Genomic DNA, 21,574 nt, shown 5'->3' with positions numbered 1-21,574 from the left:
TAATCTGACTGAAAACACAGCTCTATTTTCCTGATACAATTATAGTGAAGTACTGTGGCAAACACTATGACAGATTGTAACTTAACATAATTTGTTCAAAATTACCATAATTATATTAGTTTGAATAGTAATTTAAACATTAATTCTGAACCTAAACTGCATTAATATTATTTAAGTAAATATCAGATTAATATCAATTTAAAATCAATTTTAATATTTTGCATTATGTTATCCATTTATATTAATACCTTATTTTACTTTTTATTTTTAGCTCTATAAATGAATTTAATGTCCTTCAATATCTGTTCTGTTTGAAAAGTTATACATGTGTCCATTTGAAAGAAACCCTTGCATCCCCTAGCTTCCTGCTCCTTGTATATCTTTTTCCAGTCAATTATCCAGTCTAATTTTAGTTACTTACAGGTTCTAACTGTTCCATTTATTCCCAGGAACTATACTGTTGGTACCACATGTCTACTTTTTCATACTAGACATAATTATACCTTGATATTAAATTATCCATCACAAAGTACAAAATATATATTAAGCATATTTGTAAGATGAAAAAGGCAAGTATTTTTAATCTCTATTTTACAGATGAGGTAAAAGTTTCAGAGATGTTAAATGGCTTCAACTACTCACATGCCGAGAAAGTGGATAATGATTCCAGATCCACAGTCTAAGGCTCTTTCTCTAAAGTGGAAGATGCCAAGTAAAATAGAAAAGATTCAGAGTGATCATTTGAATAATTGATTTTAATAACTGGCATTCTTTACATGTACTTTCTCAATAGAAGGTGATAAATTCACATCTTTGAACACAAATGAAGGGGAAAACGAAACAAAACAATCAATATAAAAAATATACTTTTAAATGTCAGACTTTCATCCTTTAAAATCATTAAGCATATGGGAAGAAATCAATGTTGTACTCATTCAAAATCAATAAGCTGCTTTTTCTCTTCACTTTATTTGGGTTGTTTGCTTTTATGATTTGTTTTATTTTAAAAGTATTTCTAATATAGCCATAAACAGTTTTTAAAATTACCAGCACATAAAAAAGTTTTCTATGTCAATATCCTCCTATAGCTGCTGCTCCAATATTAGAGTGGAGTGAGCAAGATAAAATTTTAGCATGACCCAGAAAGAGATATGCTCTTTTTATTATACTTTAAATAATTGCTTAATATTATCCAATATCCAGTAAATATTCTAATTTCCAATTGCCATTACACAAATATTAATAACAGTGTGTTTGAATCAACATCCAAACACATCCACTCATTTTCGTTGGTTGATAAATGTCTGAATTTTCTTTAGTCTACATTTTCCCATTTTCGTTTCTTTCTCTCTGTGTGTCTTTTTCTTTCCTTACGATTTTTTTTAGCCTCCTTGAAATCTGTTTTACTTGAGAGACTTAAATATTCTGAGTTTAGATTTTGCTGGGTGAATTCCTGTGGCACGGCTGCAAATTAAAAGTTATATCAAAATGAAAAAAATTAAGGTTTTTTTGTGTGTATGAGGGGAGCAGGGAAACTACATCATATGTTGCTTCCATCACTGTCTGAAATATCAGGTCTTTCTTCTTGTGTTTTACTCATTTTGAAATGTTAGGTTATATTTTTCATTCCTTTTCTGCACATGTCTGTATTGAGGGCTTTTATACAAATATTGTGCTTCTTGTTCTCATTGTATATAGTTCAGCTACAATTTCATTTTTTTGGCACTCATAATACTTAAAGTTAATTTTTCTAAACTTATAGGGAAACAAGAGATCAACATAGCTTTTCCAGCATGCTACCTCTAAAAATTCCTCTTTGTTTCATTTCATTTCATTAATTGTTCTTAATGTGTCAATATGCACTACACAAGAAACCAACCTGTGATAGGCGGCAGTTCTTAACCATAACAACTTAGGTTGTAACCAGCAGCAGGGGTTTAATAAGAATTTGATTTCTGCTATTTAATCTGCTTTCTTCCTGAGATCTGCCTTCTCTGCGCTTGCATTCTTCCCTCATTTCCATTCTGATTTTGTCTTTTGCACATTACTTTTCACAAAGCAAGTACAAAAAAGCAAAATGTTATAATAATTGTAGAGAAGATGGTGCAAATGAAAGGGGAGACTGAACAATCCTAGAACTACTGTCTCCACAGAAGTTAATAGAATATATCAGACGAATGTTATAAAAATTAATGTGTTCTATTTAAAGATGTTTCAAAATATAAATGGGAGAATTAAATATACAAGAAAAACTAAAAGGCAATTAAAATAATTAAACAGATATAAAATGACACAAATTATATTCTGAAATGAAACACATTTGTACTAAAATAAAATCATAAATGTGGCAAAGAAAAGCAAATTAAAAAATGGAAAACATTTAAAGACATTACATAGAATGTGGCACACAGAGAATTAAAAATTGAAAAATATTTTAAAAAATGAAATTATGAAATAAAGGCTAGAGGGGTGAGCAGAATCCACACTTCTAATTAGAGTTCAAAAAGGAATAGAGAAAATAATGATAACTGCTTAATAAGGTAATCACTGAACTTTGTTCAGAATTGACAAATTGGATGCATCTGTGAATAAAGTAAATACGGTTAATTCCAAATAGAGAAAGCAAGAGGGAGAGAGAGAGAGAGAGAGAGAGACAGACAGACAGACAGACAGACAGACAATGGAAGAAAGACAAAAAGAGAAGCCCGTATCAAGGCAATTGGCAGTCGTATTCATTTGCTAGGGCTGCCTTAAAAATGCATCTCAAACTACGTGACTTAAATGGGTTAATACACTCTTGCACTTCCAACTTTGTGTCAATATCCACTTCACAAGAACCCAATCTGTGATATGTGGCAGTTCTTAATCATAATAGCTTAGATTATAACCTTCAGCAGGTGTTTAATAAGAATTTTCTTTCTGCTTAAATAGCTGGAGGCTACAATCTAAGGTGTTATTGTTAAGAACTGCCACATATCACAGGTTGGATATTTGTGAAGTGGATATTGGCATAAAGTTTAGAGTGAAAGAGTGTATTGCACCCATGAAAAGAATAGGATACAGGTTGGGCAAAGAAAGAAGTCGGACTGAAGGTGAGTTTGATAAATCCTCAGCCTACCCAGCAGGAGCTCTGGAGCATGTCAGAGTTATGCTGTATCAGGAGAAGTAGACATTTATATCTCTGCCTCACTCAGTCACCGGATGTGAGCTACTCTGGGAAGAGAATGACTTTAGACAAGATGACTCTTTGCAACTGAGCCAGAACCTGAAGAAGCTGGCAGACGTCTGGAGGCTGCCTGCTGATCACCCTACCCACATTTACATGGATAGCCAAGTCTTTCACTGAAGGAGATGTGGGAAGTACATCTCCTTATCTAGCACACTCCCATAGCAGAGCTGCAATTTGGAGTAAGTATTCAGTGCACCACTGCTATTTTGAACAATTTAACTGCATATAGTTTTAAAATGTCTGCTTGGCAGATGGGTTGAGAAACAGCGTAGAACAATATCAAAAAATACTGGAAAAATATTGCAATAGCTATTTCAGATAAAATGCTTTAAAAGATTCTTATGAATCAAGTAGAAAAGATCAACAACCTAGTGAAGAAAAAAGAAAAGGGTAAAGTAAGTATATGATAGTTTGCAAAATAAGAAGTATAACAAGCTTAAACCCTGCTGAAATCTGACCAAACACACTAATAATAAAACAAACACTTATTAAATTTAAATGAGATGGAATTTTTAGTAATCAGTTTTGTGAAGGACAAAATACTTGTAAAATTCACAATATTGACAAAGGTATGGAAAGACTGCTTTTATATATAATTGAATTATAGGACATATTGTATAAAATATCCTTACCGGACATTTGGCAATGTCTTCCAAATGAAAAATGTACTTCCTGTTTTTCACAGAATTTCCACTTTTAAGCATTTATCCTAGAAACATATGTTTGTTTGGGCACAAAACCATATAGACTGGCAATGCTGGAAACAACTGTCTATCGATAAGAATGGAGTTTAATTATAGTACTTTCACATAATTAAATATAACATGGCAATTAAAAGAATGATTGATATGTGTACTAATAGGAAGTGAACTCAGAGGCTTACCATCATTTGAAAAACAGTGCAAACTTTTACCAGAAGAAGGTACATAAGTATGTATTCATATACCAATTGTTACGTTAAAGACATGCACTTATATAGATATACCGGCATATGTTAACAAAACAGCCATATACTCTGTGAAAATTATATTTTTTAAATGTTAAACTTATTTCTTAAAATGAATTTCCTTTATTCTAATGGTGTAAAAATTTATCTTAATTAAATAAGAGCTCAATTGTTCTTTTAAAAAATTTATAGTTTTCTATTATTTATTATTCCATTATTTTTACATTTGTACCATACGAACATTTTGCCAAACTCTGTATCTCCATGTGATGGGCAGTTTCTGAGATGACTCAAAATCCTGACATTCATGCCCTTGTGAAACTCCTTCCTTGTGGGTTGGCTGGACCTACTGCCTTGCTCATAAAAAAGAGAATATGGAAGAAGTGATTGGATGCCATTTTCAAGATTAGATTTTAAAAGACTGTGGCTTCCGTCTTGTTCAGATTCTTTTTTGTTGTTATTGTTGTTGAGAGGAAGTCTTACTCTGTCACCCAGGCTGGAGTGCAGTGGCATGATCTCTGCTCACTGCAACCGCCACCTCCCGAGTTCAAGCTATTCTCTTGCCTCAGCCCCCTGAGTAGCTGGGACTACAGGTGCATGCCATCACGCTGGGCTAATTTTTGTATTTTTAGTAGAGATGGGATTTCACCATGTTGGTCAGGCTTGTCTTGAACTCCTGACCTCAGGTGATCCGCCCACCTTGTCCTCCCAAAGTGCTGGGATTACAAGTGTCAGCCCCCACGTCTCGCCCATCTTGTTCAGATTCTTACATTGGCTCTTTTGTATTACACCTACCAGTGAACTATTGAAAGTTTCCAGTTGATAGCCAGCAAGAAACTGAGGCTTTCAGCCACACAGCCACAAGGAACTGAATCTTTTCCATGGCCATCTGAGTAATCACGTGTTGATAAATTCAAAGTGTATTCTTCCTTAGGCCTTCACATGAATGGCAGAACCTGGAAAGATACCTTATTTGCAACTTTGTGAGTGACTCTGAAGCAGAGAACCTAGCTAGGTTGTGCCCAGATTTCTCATGCACAGAAACTATCAGATAATAACTACAATTTGTTTTTAGCCAGTAAATTTAGGGAAAATTGTTACGCAGCAATAGAGAATTAATATAGGCCACATGTTAAAAGTTAACATTTTGACAAAGACAAATATCATTGTGATAAAATATACCCCTGGGGTAGTAAATACATGTACAATTTTAACAAAATATATTTTTATTATAGTGCTATTAACAATGTTACTGGAAATCTAAAAATTTGACATTATTTGCCAGAAACAAAGTTTATTGTCATTTTAAAGTGTCATTTTAACTGCTCTTATTATAGCTATTCTGCACATTTGAAATAATAAATTTTAACAATATAAGTTGGGTTAGTGACTCTTAAAGGGTGATTTATGGATCAGTGGCATCTGATGTTGTAACATGTTAGAAACAAAAATTTCTGGCTTCTTTCCAGACCTAAAGAATCTGAAATTCTGGAGGTAGGGACCAGTGATGTATGTTTTAATCATGATCCAGGTAATTGTGATGCAAAACACACTCTACATTTTACAAGTGTCTGCTGCTCTTGCCATGGTCCATTTATGCTTGCAGTTCATAAGTGCATTGAGTTAGTGAATGCATGGGTTGGCAGGTCTAAGATGGCCTCACCTACATGTCTGAAGCCTCTGCAGGAATGACTAGAGGGCTGAAATGAACTCTCTCCATCCATGATTGTTCAACATTAAATAGTCTGACCTGAGTGTCCTTAGATGATATCTGGCTTACAACAGAATAAAATAATGGAAATACCTAAGGCTTTTGCAGATGAATCACACAGACACAGGCTTACTTTTGTTGCACTTTTGTTACATTGTACTGGGAAAAAAACAGTCATATGACCACCCAAATTCAAGGGTAAGGAAAATAGGTAGCACCTACTTCTGGATGAGAGGAGTGGCATGTGCATATAAACGAGAGAGGTTTTATTGTCTGGTCATCTTCAAAGACAATCTCTCACACCATCAGTTAAAGTTTCAGCACAGCAATGACGTACATCACTTCCCTCATATTAACTAGAACCCCATATGGCCCTAGCTAATTTCAAGTAACAGGAAGTATATTCCTTGGGGTACCCTGAAGAATGACCAGATTGGTGAATGACAACAATGTTTACTCTATAAAGAGACTCACTTTCCTATGAAGTGAGTATTGATGATGATAGTGATATAAACATAAAATCCTTTTTTTCTTCCTCTTTTCTTTTTTAGTTGTAACTAATCAAGACAAGGACATATTTATTATTTAACTCCCAGACTTGAAGATTTACATGTTGGTAATGATGCTCATACTTGATGCTTTATAAAGAGAAGCATTGGTGCTTATAATTGAAGATTCATAAAGAAAAGCTTAGTGCACTGCTTTAAAATATTTTTTTCTAAATTTATGGAGCATATTAAAATGATTGATTTTATTTTTTCCTAATGCTTTTTCATGCATTCTTCAATTTGTAGTATTTCTTGAATGAAGCTTTTTCTGAAAAATTGGTTCTGAAAATGAAACTGAAGCAATATAATTGACTTGAAAAAATGTCTGAGTTTCCATTTTTTTTAATTTTAATTTTGTGCTCACCAACACATATCTGATGGATTGAAAAGACAAGAGTATAACTAGGGAAGATGTTACATAAGAAACACATGTATGCTCTCAGCACCAATTGGGTTATTTCTTGTCCAGGTTCTAGCAGATATACAACTTTCTCAGAAAATAATTATTAGAAAGCATTTCTATGTTATTACAGTTAAATAAAGTTTTATTTAATAAGATGTTTTAATATATAATATCCATTGTTTCATCTAAAGTCTTGTGTAAATATATAACAAGGCAATTCCCAAACCTTCAGATATGTGTTTTATCTTTGACCTTTGACTAATGAATGCACCCCTACAATCTTTCAGCTCATGGAGAGTAATATTGAAATGTTCCATGGCATTTTAATTATTTTCTGAAACCTAAATCAGAAGTGTGAACAAATCATCACAAATTTATGATTCTCAATCACTGATACATTTACCACGTTTGTCTACCATCAATGACAACTGCATGTCACTACTCGTTGCTGATTTTTCAATCTATAAATAGTTATTTAATTAGAATCGAATTTTGATAACTGTGTGCAACCCAGAAATCACTTAGCAAGCCGAGGATTGCTGAAGAAGATATGACATTAACCCACTGCATTGTTAAGCTGAAAGGAAACATCATGGTAGATTATGCATGTTCAGCTGATGGTTAAGATACGGAAGTAATACTTTTGATAATATTACTATTTTTGTGTTAAAAATATGATTTCTCTGCAACTATTCTGAAAGCAATATACAGTTAGAATCCTTAGCTTGAATACTTTTCAAATTTATTAGAACATGAGCTACTGCAAGTGATTCAATCTATATTAATCTTTTTTTTTTTTTGAGACGCAGTCTCTCTCTGACACAAGGCTGGAGTGCAGTGGTGCAATCCCAGCTCACTGCTACCTCCACTTCCTGGGTTCAAGCGATTCTCCTGCCTCAGCCTCCTGAGTAGCTGGGACTACAGGCATGTGCCACCAGGCCTGGCTAATTTTTGTATTTTTGGTAGAGACGAGATTTCACCATGTTGGCCAGGCTGTTCTCAAACTCCTGACCTCATGATTTGCCCACCACAGCCTCCCAAAGTGCTGGGATTACAGGTGTGAGCCACTGCACACGGCAAGTCTATAGCAATCATTTTAGTGTCATCTTTACCTTCTAAATGTTGCGTTCATAGAGATCTTTTATGAAATCTTTGGAAAAAAGCTTATTTTTTGAAGTTTGACTAGTAAGAACGGAAGTTTTTGCTCTCTTGTTTTTCTTTTATAATTTCTTCTACTCTTCCTATATGTGTCTATTATATGCATATATATGTATGTGCACAGATGTAGACACATATATGTCTCTACATAGACACATATATGTATGTGAAATATACATATATGTGTGAGAGAATATATATGCATGTATGTATATATATGAACAAGTACATCTGAAAGATATAAGCATATGTTTCACTTGTGAAATATATATGCATTCATGCATTGATGTGTTATATATATCCAAAAAATACATTAAAGAGGAGCACATACACCCACACACAGACATGTTGTGGAGAACATAACTTCTTTTCCCATTGTATTTCACCACATGATGCAAACTAATCACAGATGTTACTGGACGTGGTTTGGCTGTGTCCCCACCCAAATCTCATCTTGAATTGTCGCTCCCGTAATCGCCACATGTTGTGGGAGGGACCCGGTGGGAGATAATTGAAACATGGGAATGGTTTCCCCCATACTCTTCTCATGGCAGTGAATAAGTCTCATGAGAGCTAATGGTTTTATATAGGGGAAACCCCTTTTGTTTGGCCCTCATTCTCTCTTGCCTGCTACCATGTAAGATGTGCCTTTTGCTTTCTGCCATAATTGTGAGGTCTCTCCAGCCACGTGAAACTGTGAGTCCATTAAACATGTTTTTCTTTATAAAATACCCAGTCTGAGGTATGTCTTTTTCAGCAGCATGAAAACAGACTAATACATTACTTGAAACAAATGAAGTCATCTAACTATTTAAATATTTAATTGGATACATCTGATATACTTGATTTCGACTTGCTTCATCTTATATCTTGAATTTATTGTATTTTTGGTCAATAATTCACCCAAAATTGGGACCAATCATTAAGTAAAAATGCAATAACATAAAAGATCATGGAACATTCTAATCAGATTCATCAATAGAATAAAGAAAACAAAGAAAACCCAAAATGAATATTTTAGTTTGCTTGTCTGAGGATAAAATTCAAATGTACAAATTAAAATATTCTAAAATATTTTTGAACAAGCTACTTAGATGCATTCCTCAGAATTAGCTAGTACAGTTATTTTTAGCTAAAATACATAATTATTAAAGTACGTTATTCCATTCTTGTGGAAATAGGGGTTTCTGGGAGTATTCATATTACTAGGAGCTTGTGTCACTCCATTTTCTGTGGTAGTAAAATGTCTTCTCTAAAAATACTTGGTTATTACTCATTTTGCTTTCACTCTACATTACATCAAAATTTCTTTTTTTCTTATTTGTATTTTTCTCAAGACTGAAAATAGTTTATATGATTTTAGAAGCAGTAGGAGGATGAAAATATTAAGATACACCTAGGTAGTGTGTCTGCGTGTGTATTTAAAATTAATCAAAATTATCTATAATTTAAAAGTATTCTGAAAGAAATTATAAGAAAAATGAAGAATTTGTACTCTTATTTATGTTTCTTTAACTCCGTTCCTGTTTAAGAATGAATGGTTTTACAATTATACTTTCAGAAAGTAATCCACATATTGATTTTTTGTATAGGTTTCAGGTATCATTAATATATTAAAAACCAAACATTTTCAAATATGAGAGAATCATTTTTTTAAACTTTAGCTTACTGAAGTGATCACTGGGAATTCCCTTGATTTGAAGAAAAGATATTATAAAAAACCAGTAGTTGTAAGTATAATTAAAGGGATATATTTTTAGACGCAGGTGTTTAGAAATATTTCCATTGGGACAGGTAGATCAATTGAGGTTTGGTCGGGAGAGCAGTATTATTGTGAATGATACTGAATAAAAGATTTATTACAGGGATCATACCTTACACAATTGTGAGAGCAAGTGAACAATTTTCTATAGGACAGCATTTCTGGCAATTGGGCAGAAACCCACAATAGAGAAAGGAAAGTCAGAAAACAATGAAATTTATGGCAAGCTAAAATCTGCAGAGTGAAACTGGAACCCACAATCTTCTGGGTATAGTGGTTTTTGTTTCTCACTGTTGCCTCCAAATCTCATGCAGATATCTTTTATGTTAAACCCTAAACTGGAGTCAGTCATGCAGGTATTCTTGAAAAATAATCCAGCCTAGAATAACTGATACAATACAAAAGCACAAAACAACTTCTGATAAATGTATGACAACCTATGGCTTAGATTCAAATGTCACATTTACTATCTATAACTTATCCAAAATGCAAATTAGAAATTATAAAACATCTGCTTTAACATTTAGAAATAAGTTGTACCCTTCCATTTTTCCCTCTTAATAAAAGACCAAAACCTACTCTATACATATCGGCAAAGATATGAATAGTTGCATAGTATCTAAAGAAAAAAATAAAACTTAAGTACTACAGGAAATATAATGAAATATTGAAATATGACAAGACACATGTTTATAATTTTGCATATTAAGGACATAGATATATCTTTCATAGAAATATAAAAATATTTTCACTGTGAATGACATACTTATTTTTATTCATTAAATGCAATTTTATCACAACATTTTTTGTTAGTTGATCCTACAAGTCTGATCCATTTATCTGTAATAATATCTCAGAAAACCAGCCAATAAAATAAGCAAATGAAGACTAAATCCTTCCATATGTGCATTCATTGAGATAAATATAGTTAGTGAAATCTATTTGCTTTAGTAAATGAAAGCCTACTTAGAAAACTGTAGTTGTGATAAATACATTTCATTTGTAAAATGGCTTACTACACTATGGATTATGCAGTGTTTGATATCATGTACATAGGAATATAAGCACTAATATTACCACACAGAAAACTTGAGTTTTAACATAAATGTCACAGCAAATCATTTCAAATTATCACAAATTTTAATGGCAAATATTGCATTCTTGGCTATTTTAGTAGTTTTTATCAGCAGCATAATTGTACTTTGCATTGCACTTTTGAAACTTTCGCTTTTAAAAAGGTTGGTTTCTTGTCCATAGTTATAAATTCCAGCACAGAAACACCATTCACAAATAGGGAAAGTATACTTAGCAACATCCAAGGCTGAGAAGTACCACAGTACCATGAGATAATTTCATAATATGATCATTGTTAATCCTATTAAAAACAGAAAAAATAATCATCAAATATTTATTTTAAATATTTTGTGGGTCTTGTAACTATTTTTGAATTGTATGATAACATCTGAATAGAGTAAAATCAAATTTCAGTATGTTGTAGGAAGGGTTCATACTAGAAACCTGTAGGAAGACTTCCATACAGTCTACAGATGTTTTAACTCTCTCAGGTGTATGAGTCTATCTGGTAGTACATTTTGAAGAAAAAAAAATGCCTGAAAAGTTTTTGAGATGAATTGAGCAATGGAGGAGTTGAAATGTGATTCAATTCTACCAGAGACCTTAGCTGATTCTACCAGATATTCTGGAGTTGAAATGGTCTATCAAATGTGTCTAATATTGACACAAGAGAAAAGGTTTTGAGATGAATTGAACAATGGAGGAGTTGAAATGTGATTCAGTTCGACCTCAGCTGATCCTACCAGATGTTCTGGAGTTGAAATGGTCTATCAAATGTGTCTAATATTGACACAACAGAACCAGGCCTTTATACTCATATATAAGAACAGTGATTAAACTAGGACTGCTCCCAGGAAATAGACAGAAACTTGGGAAATGCAGCTATTCTCTTCCTACAGAGATTGAGTGAAGTAAGATCCCAGACACTCTCAACTGTACCTTGGTTCTGAATGGGGAATATTGGCAATGCTCTCCAGCATTCATTTAACATCAATAGGTGTAAGAGGTGGAATATTTGTATCCCTCCAAAATTCATGTATCTAAATCCTACCTCCCCCAATGTGATGACATCAGAATGTAGGGCCTTTTGGAGATTATTATTAGGATTAGATGGGATGATGAGGGCTGAGCCCTGTTGAATAGGATTAGTGCCCATGTAAGGGTCATGAAAGAGCCTTCTGCTCTCTGCTCTCTCCAGTGTGAAAATACAATGAGAAGACAATCATCTGCAAACTGGAAGAGGACACTCACCATTTTTGATCATGTTGACATCCTGATCTCAGACCTTCAGCCTAATGAATAGTGTGATATAAATTTCTGTTGTTTTTGGAAGGCAGCTATGCTCACCACTATACCACCAATGCAGGCCAAATTTCTGTTGTTTTTGAACCACCCAATCTATGGTACTTTGTGATAGCATCCTGAATTCACTAAGACAATGGATATAAACTAAAAATATATGAATTTTTATCTCTTTACACATTAGAATATTCAGAGTAATGCAAAATCATGAACTAAGAAACAGAAATTATGTTGCACCCATATCTAACCATGGCCCACAAATTGCATTGATTTGCATGCCCCATATGATGTTGGTTGAATAGACTGGTCCTCCACCTTCTACAAGATGGACCTGTGTTATGATGTTGACTTGCTCATTCAGGTTTCTGCATAGACATCTATAGTTCTTTGAAGAAAGGTAACTCAACTACCTAATTCTGGGTCTCTCTGTGCTTGGGTTCATCCTTTTAGTTATTCGTTCTCCGTACTTTTGCTCTACTTAACCAGAATTCAAGGAGCAATCGCTGGTTTCAGGACCCACTGGGAAATGTTCTAAGATCCTCCAGCTCTTTAGACAAGATCCATTAGTCTTCTCACCCTAAGAGATCATACAAAGGAGAGAAGAAATTCCTATTTATTCAATATGCAGAAGTTTAATTAGTTGCCCTTCTGTGTATATATACTCATTTATTTAAAATGTGAATAAATAGACACCACACTCACATTTCTAAAGAGCCGAAAAGTGACATGCTGTTGAACATTAACAACTGGCTTTAAAAAAAAAAAACCTGCATGTGTCTGTATATGCACATGTAACTTTATGATCCACTTTACCAATACAAAGAATATATGGCCCCAAATTACATGTAATGATAAAATATATAGTACACTATAGTAAATTTTCTATAGCCAAATTAGGATCAGAAAATGCTTTGTTGATCTTTATTGAACTCTTGCTTCTGTAGTCAATATATTGTTGAAATTCACAAATAGGTGCAAATCCAATATTGAATTTTGTATGTATTTTCCTTTGCACATCTAGTGAGTAGAAAGTAGAAAGTGAAAGAGTAAAAACTTAGGTTGTAAATTTACCCATTTGAAAATGACATCAGAAACTTCTTTATTAAACCAGAAAATAGTTTTTGCATATTTGAATATTTTTGCAATCATTCCTTTTATGTGTCAACTTGGCTAAGCTGCAGTACCCAGTTGTTTTGGCCTACACCAGTCGAGATGTTGCTGTGAAGATATTTATGATGCAATTAACATTTAAATCAGTACACTTTGAGTAAAGCAGACTACCCTTCCAAATGTGGGTGGGTCTCACATTGAAGGCCTGAATTTCTAGCCTGTCCGAGAGCTCTATGAATACTGGACTTTTCTACTTCCAGAATTTCATAAGTCAATTACTTAAAATCTCTCCTCCCTCTATATGCACACACACACACACACACACACACACACAATCATGAGCTGCTTAAGGATGGTTTATTCATACATGATAGTGGTACCACAGATTATAGTACTGCATTTTTACTATAACTTTTCTATGTTTAGGTATGTCTAAAATACACAAAACCATTGTATTGTCTATAGTATTGAGTAGAGTAACATGTTGTACCATTATGTAGCCTAAGAGCAATAGGTTGCACCATATAGCCTATTGAAATACACTCTATGATGTCCACACAATGAAATCAAATAACAACACATTTCTTGAAATATATCTGACATATCCTTGTCATTAAGCAATGCATGACTCTGTGTGTGTGTGTGTGTGTGTGTGTGAGTGTGTGTGTATTTTTTTTCTTGAGAAACTACCTAAGACAATTTTTCAAATTTTTGTGCTATTCAGTGTAATGGCTATACCTACTGCAAGTTTATGTTTTATAAACATAATTAACAAATTATTTATCATTTCATTAAGTCAAGAATATAAATGAAACCCTGATTTGTAGCATTTGCCAATGTTCATGGTATAAATACTACCAAATTGGCTAATTTTGAGCTTCCAATTTGATTGTACTAAATACGAAGTTGGAAAGATTCCAGTTTGATGTCATTTCCAAATGGGTAAATTTACAACCTAAGCTTTTACTGTTTCACTTTCTACTTTCTACTCACTAGATGTGTAAAGGAAAATACATACAAACATCAATATTGGATTTGTACTGATTTGTGAATTTCAACAATATATTGACTACAGAAGCAAGAATTCAATAAAGATCAACAAAGCATTTTGTGATCCTCATTTGGCTATAGGAAATTTGCTATAGTATACTATGTATTTTATCATTACATGTAAATTTTGCACCATATAGTCTTTGTATTGGTAAAATTGATTGTACTAAATGCAAAGTAGTACACTATTATATAATAGCTCCACCATACAGATACAATAGATTTAAATTGCCACAAGTGCATAGAAAATAGTAAAATATAATCAATATGGAAGTTATATGTGGAGTGTGTGTTGCTTTTGTTTCTATTATCATTTATTTGATTATACATTTTTATAATTTAATTATTAATAATGTCACTGAATAATAAACAACTCACAAAATTTGAAAAAAATAAACAGTTATGGGCCGTTATGTTCCAGTTGCATAAGAGCACTGAAGCCACCTTCCAGCGATTGAAATGTGGCATGTTTTCCTAAGGGAGGCTAAGTTAAAGGGTCCCCAAAGTGTTTCCCACATAGGCTCCTAGTTGGCTGGTAATCTGCAGAAATAAGAAGGAAAGGGAAGGAGACCAAATGGCAAGAAGAGATTGGAAAAGGAAGGGAAGAAACAAAGTTTGATTCCAAACAGTGCAATGCATTCTTTCAGGTTTCTCCTAAACAAATATACAGCAAAACCATATGCATAATCCATTAAACACACACCCATTATCAATGGCAGGTTTTCGTAGTATTATTCAGAATTACGTTGATGTTAACTAGTGTGTAAAAAATAACAATAGTAATATTAACATACAAATTATGCTAGATATCTTGAGCACTACAAAAATCGTAGCTAAATCTTTAATTTATAACAAATATTATTCATTATTTTCAATATCCCAAAGGAAAGATGGTTTGAAATTTAGAACACTCACAGATTTTATATATATATATATATCATTTAAATCTGTATGTATTTCATACTTATGAATTATATTCTTACAATGGTATATGAGGAGAAGATGTTACGTATATAGAGATTCTGTTATTTGCATTTCTATATTTTTCTCTTTGTAGCTATACTGTATAATCCAACTGAGCCATATATTGTTGTGTGATTTTTATTCCTTTAATATTTCCTCTATAAAACTTCAATTTTTCTTTGCAAAAGAATATTTATTTTAATATTAATTTTTTTTGCTACATATTGTGTTTTTATTTGTGCCCTGGTTCCTTCCCCTCCCTTAGTACTGGATAATTGGTCTGTCAAATTAACAGATGAGTTAATGTAATGTGAAATAAAAGACCAAAAGGAAGCAATTATTATAATAGCAACAATTTGCAGTTACTTATGGCTTTATATTTCTGTGCGTGATTTGAAAAGTAGACATACAAACCTTTTAATCTGAACTCAAAAGGAAATAAAACTCAATGGGAGAGTTTTAAAATTGTTCAGTGTTGATCTAAGTTAAATGCTAGTATTATGCAAGAATAAAGATTTCTGTAAGATGTTTTTAGCAAAAAAAAAACTGTGGAGAAGAAGAATGCATGTGGTTAAAGACTGATATGTTCTGGGTCAAGTAGGAGTTGATCGTCTAGAATTAGGCTATTTCTGTTTCCATCTCCCTCAGTATCCTCTACTTCTTTCTAAATCAACTCTGTGATACCTCCAGAGCTCAATGGGGCACAGGCTAGAAACTGCCATTACAGTAGTGTGTTCATTCCATATGCATAGAGTTGGTAAGTATGGATTAAATGTGTTGCAAAAATCTGATAATAGTAATAATAGCTTTTTATATTCTCTGGCAATCTTCATTTAGTAATTGCTGATTAAAACAAAGTCAATTTAGAAATAACATACAGCTTGGTTGGTATCCAAAATAAAGCAGAGCTATACATACAGATATTTGGTTTGTGTGTCTAATATATATATATATATATTTGGTTTGTGTGTCTATGTGCATGTGTACATATATGTAAAGAAAGAGGAAAGAGAGAATATACATAGTCAATATTGACAACTTTTACTCTTTGACAGTCAAATATTTACTAAACATTAAACTTAAGGGTGGGACTTATGTCAACTTTGTAAGTTACAAATTAAAAAGAAAAAATGCTGGTTTTGTTCTACATGTTCAATAAGTATTTTAATTGATGTAGATAGACTCTAAAATTTCTGTAAATTTTATGGTATAACCATTCCATATTAAAACATCGGATATCTTTCATGATTAATTTAGTTTCTAGTTATATTCTCATGTGAGATTGAACTCCATTTCTATTTGCTTTCATTTAAAACATGCATGTGGAGTAAAACTTCTATTTACTGTTGTCTCCCAGTAAATATAAGACATTGCAAGATTGGAGAAATGTATTATTTAAATTTAACACATTTTAATATTATTACTGAGAGATTCCTTGAAGCCCGTTTTCTTCAATTTGAACACTGGCCATTCCTAAAAATTTTATCATTGTTATTCTATTAGAAACATTGAATCTTGTATTGATTTTTGGCTTTTAGCTAAATCTGAAGTGGACAAAGTGAATTCATGTATGTCTTATACAAATTTTAAAGAATCCCCTTCAGCAGCCTAGAAGTCCATGATATAATTATATATTTTTAATTTGAGTATTAGAACATCAGACTAGAATTGTCTGAACTTTTTACACAGGCCGTAGATCTTGCAATCAAACACTCAAGGGAAAGTAGTAGTATAACATAGAAGATACAGACACTAAATATAAAAGAGACAATGATTATAAAATATTTTGAAAAATGTAAATTTTACTTACAGTCTAATTTCTCATCTACCTAATTTGCAATAATTCACTTTTACTATCTTAGCAGTACCCTATCTAAGGGATAAGACAATAGCATAATGCAGATGAAAATTCACTTATTTTCAGATATATTATTTTATGCATGCTAACTGAGGTATTAACTCTTGGAACCATAATCAAAGCAGTATTTTTTAAACATGGGAAATGGTACAGACAATCTTCCAAATACAAGCAATGTTCTTCTGCCTCTTCTCTTTTTACTTCCAGTCCCACTCACCTTGATAAACTCTTTTAGCTACTTTTATTTTAATTATCTTTGTGGTTATACGCATAATTCTAACTAATATATTTTTCAATATTGTTATTGATTTGTCAAATCTAGACTCTTATTTACTACTAGGTGCTTAATATCTTATAATTTTTTAAATAAGAAATATGTTAAATCATATAAAAAGTCTAGTTCAGTTGAATTTGTCACAGTTCTCTTGACTCTCCACATTTTAAGACTGATTATTTGCACTTACCAGCTTCTAGTTTTCCCATTCCATTTCCCTATCCTAATTGTGATAAACAATATTTACATGTACATTGTCACTGTCTTTAGTATTCATTTATATCATGAATCCATTAAGAAATTTTCCCGCAGTTTGGTTATAAAACCTAAAACAACATTTGTATTGCAACTGCTGTATAAACATAGTTTATTCTAGGCCCAATATGTGTTAAAATTGTATTATTTTTAATGCCATGTCCTTTAAACATGCAAATGCAAATGATCTTAACGTGTGTCTTTATATTAAAATTCTCTATCATTTGTTTTAAACCTTCTTGCCACAATATGTTTGCATCACATCTGGAATATGAATTTAACATTTGGGTTTTGTCCAAGGTGGTGTTTGTTTCTTACTTTTTCCAGGAGTTTCTCTTAAATGATTCCCTTTATTATATCCTCAATGTTTGTGTATGCTCTCAATTGAAATGTCTTTTCTGTTCCATGCACATTTTCATCTTTCTTTTTCCCCAAAGATCTCCATTCTGGAGCACTCTATTCTAAGTGGAATTCATTGCTCAATATTTTCCTATACAGCTGTCTTCTGGTTGACTCACTTTGTTTACTGGTTTTAAAGGACAGTTAGCTGGATATCACTACCTCTGCTCTTAAATTACTCCTCTGTTCTTCTGAATTAAATTATCAAATAAGTTCCTAAAAATAACTGCCAGTAGAATATAAATGTTCTGTGTGCTTACTTGCCTAACTATGCTTTTTGCACCCTAGATTGAATGATTGTTCAGATGTCTATAATATACTCTTAAAATATTGCACTCAAATGTTTGCAAATATTATATTAGTATTTTCTACCATTTATTATTGGTGATGCAAAGCATGATGCTACATTAGTTCTTTCTGTGGTGCACATTACTTTTTATTCTTTTTGATGTTTAATTTGTGTATTTGTCTGTTTTCATGCTGCTGATAGAGACATACCCAAGACTGGGCAATTTACAAAAGAAAGAGGTTTAATGGACTCTCAGAGTTCCATGTGGCTGGGGAGGCCTCACAATTATGGCAGAAGGTGAAAGGCACGTCTCACATGGCAGCAGACAAGAGAAGAGAGCTTGTACAGGAAAACTCCCCTTTACAAAACCATCAGATCTCCTGAGACTGATTCACTATCACAAGAACAGCACGGGAAAGACCCACCTCCATGATTCAATTACCTCCCATCTGGTCATTTCCACAACATGTGGGAATTATGGGAGCTATAATTCAAGATGAGATTTGGCTCGGCACACAAAAACCATATCAATTTGTTTTTGCAGTTATGAAATAAAAATTGATTGGTGATCTGTCTAAACTTGAGTCACTTTAGACAATGTCTTAGTTTTTCCCAGTCTGAAGCTTCATGATCTTATTTATCTGGTTAATTTCCTTTTGATACTGGCTCATATTTAGCCATTTTCTCTCACAATTTTCCTGTGATGTTGGACCTCTTAAATTCCCCCAAACATCTATTTCTATTTTTCCTTATATATCAATTTATTTCTTTTTCATCTCAGTAGAGACTTCTGTATGTTATAGTTCTTCATTCAATTTTATTTTAGGGCACAGCAATTATATCTTAACTCTGCAATATATGTTAACGGTTCTTAATTTATGAATCCAATATCTTCTCGACACTCTGAGTATCTTCATTCAGGTTTTCACTATTTTCTAATCTTCTAGTTCTTTAATTTTTCTCAATTGCCTGTTTTCTGACCATTTTATTGTTACTGTTTTTTATCTGGGCTTTTCTCTTTTATGCTTGATTTTTTTGATTGCCTGATCATAAAGGCTCAAGGAATCAATAGCTGTGTAATTTTCATTGTTGCTGTATGTCCAAACTAATAGTTTTAGATTTTCTAAATATTCATACAATTTATTAAAAGAGCACTTCGATTTCCTCACAGAAATTTATGCCACCTGCTTTAATAGTTGAAAACAATTCCTAAACTGAATCATTGTATTCTGGGGGCCTTCGATAAATATATTTTCGTTGTTATTGTTCTCATTATGCATTTTTTTCTGATCTGGCTGGCCACCCTGAACTCAGAATTTCTCTGTTGTATCATCATGCAGATTATCAATCTCTGTTACGGGCCTTTATGATAACATAAGAAGTGTAATTTTTTTCTACTTCCATAATCCCAAAACACAGTCCTACAAACTACAAATGTTCTATTAAATAGAAATGTTTGAAAACTCTAAATTGTTAGGCATTTCCAAGGTAACTTCTAAGGGTAACATATTTTCTTTTTTTAAATTCATGCTTAATATAATTAAAAAGGTCTTTAAAATTTTATAAAACTTAAGGTAAAATACTTGTGTGTGCCCAGGCATTTGGAATTTTTGACAGCTCAAAAATTTCAGGAAAAAGTAACATTTCACCGAATCTGTTCAGAGACCATTAATTAATTGAGAAGTATTTGTATTTGTAAATGTATCTCTCTATTTAAAATGTAACATCTCTGCAATTTACTTTCCCATTTATTCTATTCTACATTTAGTACTAAAGCCCCAGAAAAAAGAGGTTATTTTCCTAATAAAAGAAAAAAATAAACTTGTTACCTTTTTATATCTACACACAATACAAAATAATAGTTGCAGGGAGGAGGAAACAAATTGTTTCTCATTGACCCAAAATTGATCTTTTGTCAGCAATCTTACCGTGGTTTTCAACAGTGAATTTTTACCTTCCAGAACATTATCTTTCAAAATATTTCAAGTGGTTGATTTTTCCTTTCACTTTAGGAGAATGTATGACCCAACTGACGGTAATAAAACAAAATCTGTAAACAATCAGTGCCTATTTGATCTTCAGCAAAGATTATAGTAGCTGAACAGTGACTTAGTTCACAGGGAGACACAATTTATCATTCATCTTGAAAGGTTAAAAACGGACAACTATATATATAAATTTGAACAAAGAAATATTTCCTTGGAAGTTTATAACAAAATTCAACTCTTCTGCCTCTGCACTTACTCTCAAAAAAGAAAGAAAGATGCGGTACATTTAAATGTCAGCAGAGTTAAAATGGTTCTTGGACCAAACTTAAGAAGGTTTGAATATTTTTGTCTGCATAAGACAAAACAAAGTATCCTTCTGAACAAGAAAATATTTTTAATTATGAGTTTTGAACATTCTGTTTAAATTATAAATGGCGGTGTGCTGGTAAGTGTTTAAAAATCAGCCTCTCCTTCTAGGGGTGGAAAGAAACCTTGATTGTACTGTTTGTCAACTTTCATAATGAAAATACTCCATGGATGATTTAGTTGGCGAACATGTCCTCTCTGAATGTGAATTGTGAAGAGATGCTATCAACAGGCTCTGTGAGCCACTTTTTGTCACCTCTTTAAGATTGCTAACGATGAATGTAAAATTGCTTGAGATTATATTATGTAATATCTCCTGCGTGTAATCAATCACGTGTTGTATGTCAATACATAATACTTTAGAAATATAATTGATAATCAGTAGTTGTCTGGGCAGCTTGCTTCATAATCACAAAATGACTATATAGGGCTTATAAGTCCATCACACTTTTGCTTGAATAAAATATAAGATAAACTCATGTCTGAGAATGTGGCTAGAAGTCAACTGTACCTCCTGCTGCAATCTTTCAAAATGAGCAGATTGCTTCAGTTCTACTTCTGGACAACTCTTTGGAAGTTGTGTTTACTAATGTGAAATTTACTGAGAGATTTTTCTTATTAAAATATGCCCAATTTCCAAAAGAATACAGACTACTTATTATCAAGAAAATAATATATGTCTGTTAGTATTATTGTGAATGTTTTTACTATGAAATGTATTTGGAAGATAAAATGAAAATAACCCTTTTGAGAGAGATAGAGGACAAATAAAATATCTTATATTCTCAATTTCTATTTTCTGTTTTATATCTTTGGGATACTAATGTTTTTGCATCTTTGCCCTTGCATGTGATGTGTTCACGTTTATAAATGTTGACATTTAGGGCTG

Source organism: Pongo pygmaeus, chromosome 4 (assembly GCF_028885625.2).
Source record: "Pongo pygmaeus isolate AG05252 chromosome 4, NHGRI_mPonPyg2-v2.0_pri, whole genome shotgun sequence".
NCBI classification, from domain to species: domain Eukaryota; kingdom Metazoa; phylum Chordata; class Mammalia; order Primates; family Hominidae; genus Pongo; species Pongo pygmaeus.
This window is presented reverse-complemented; position numbering follows the sequence as displayed.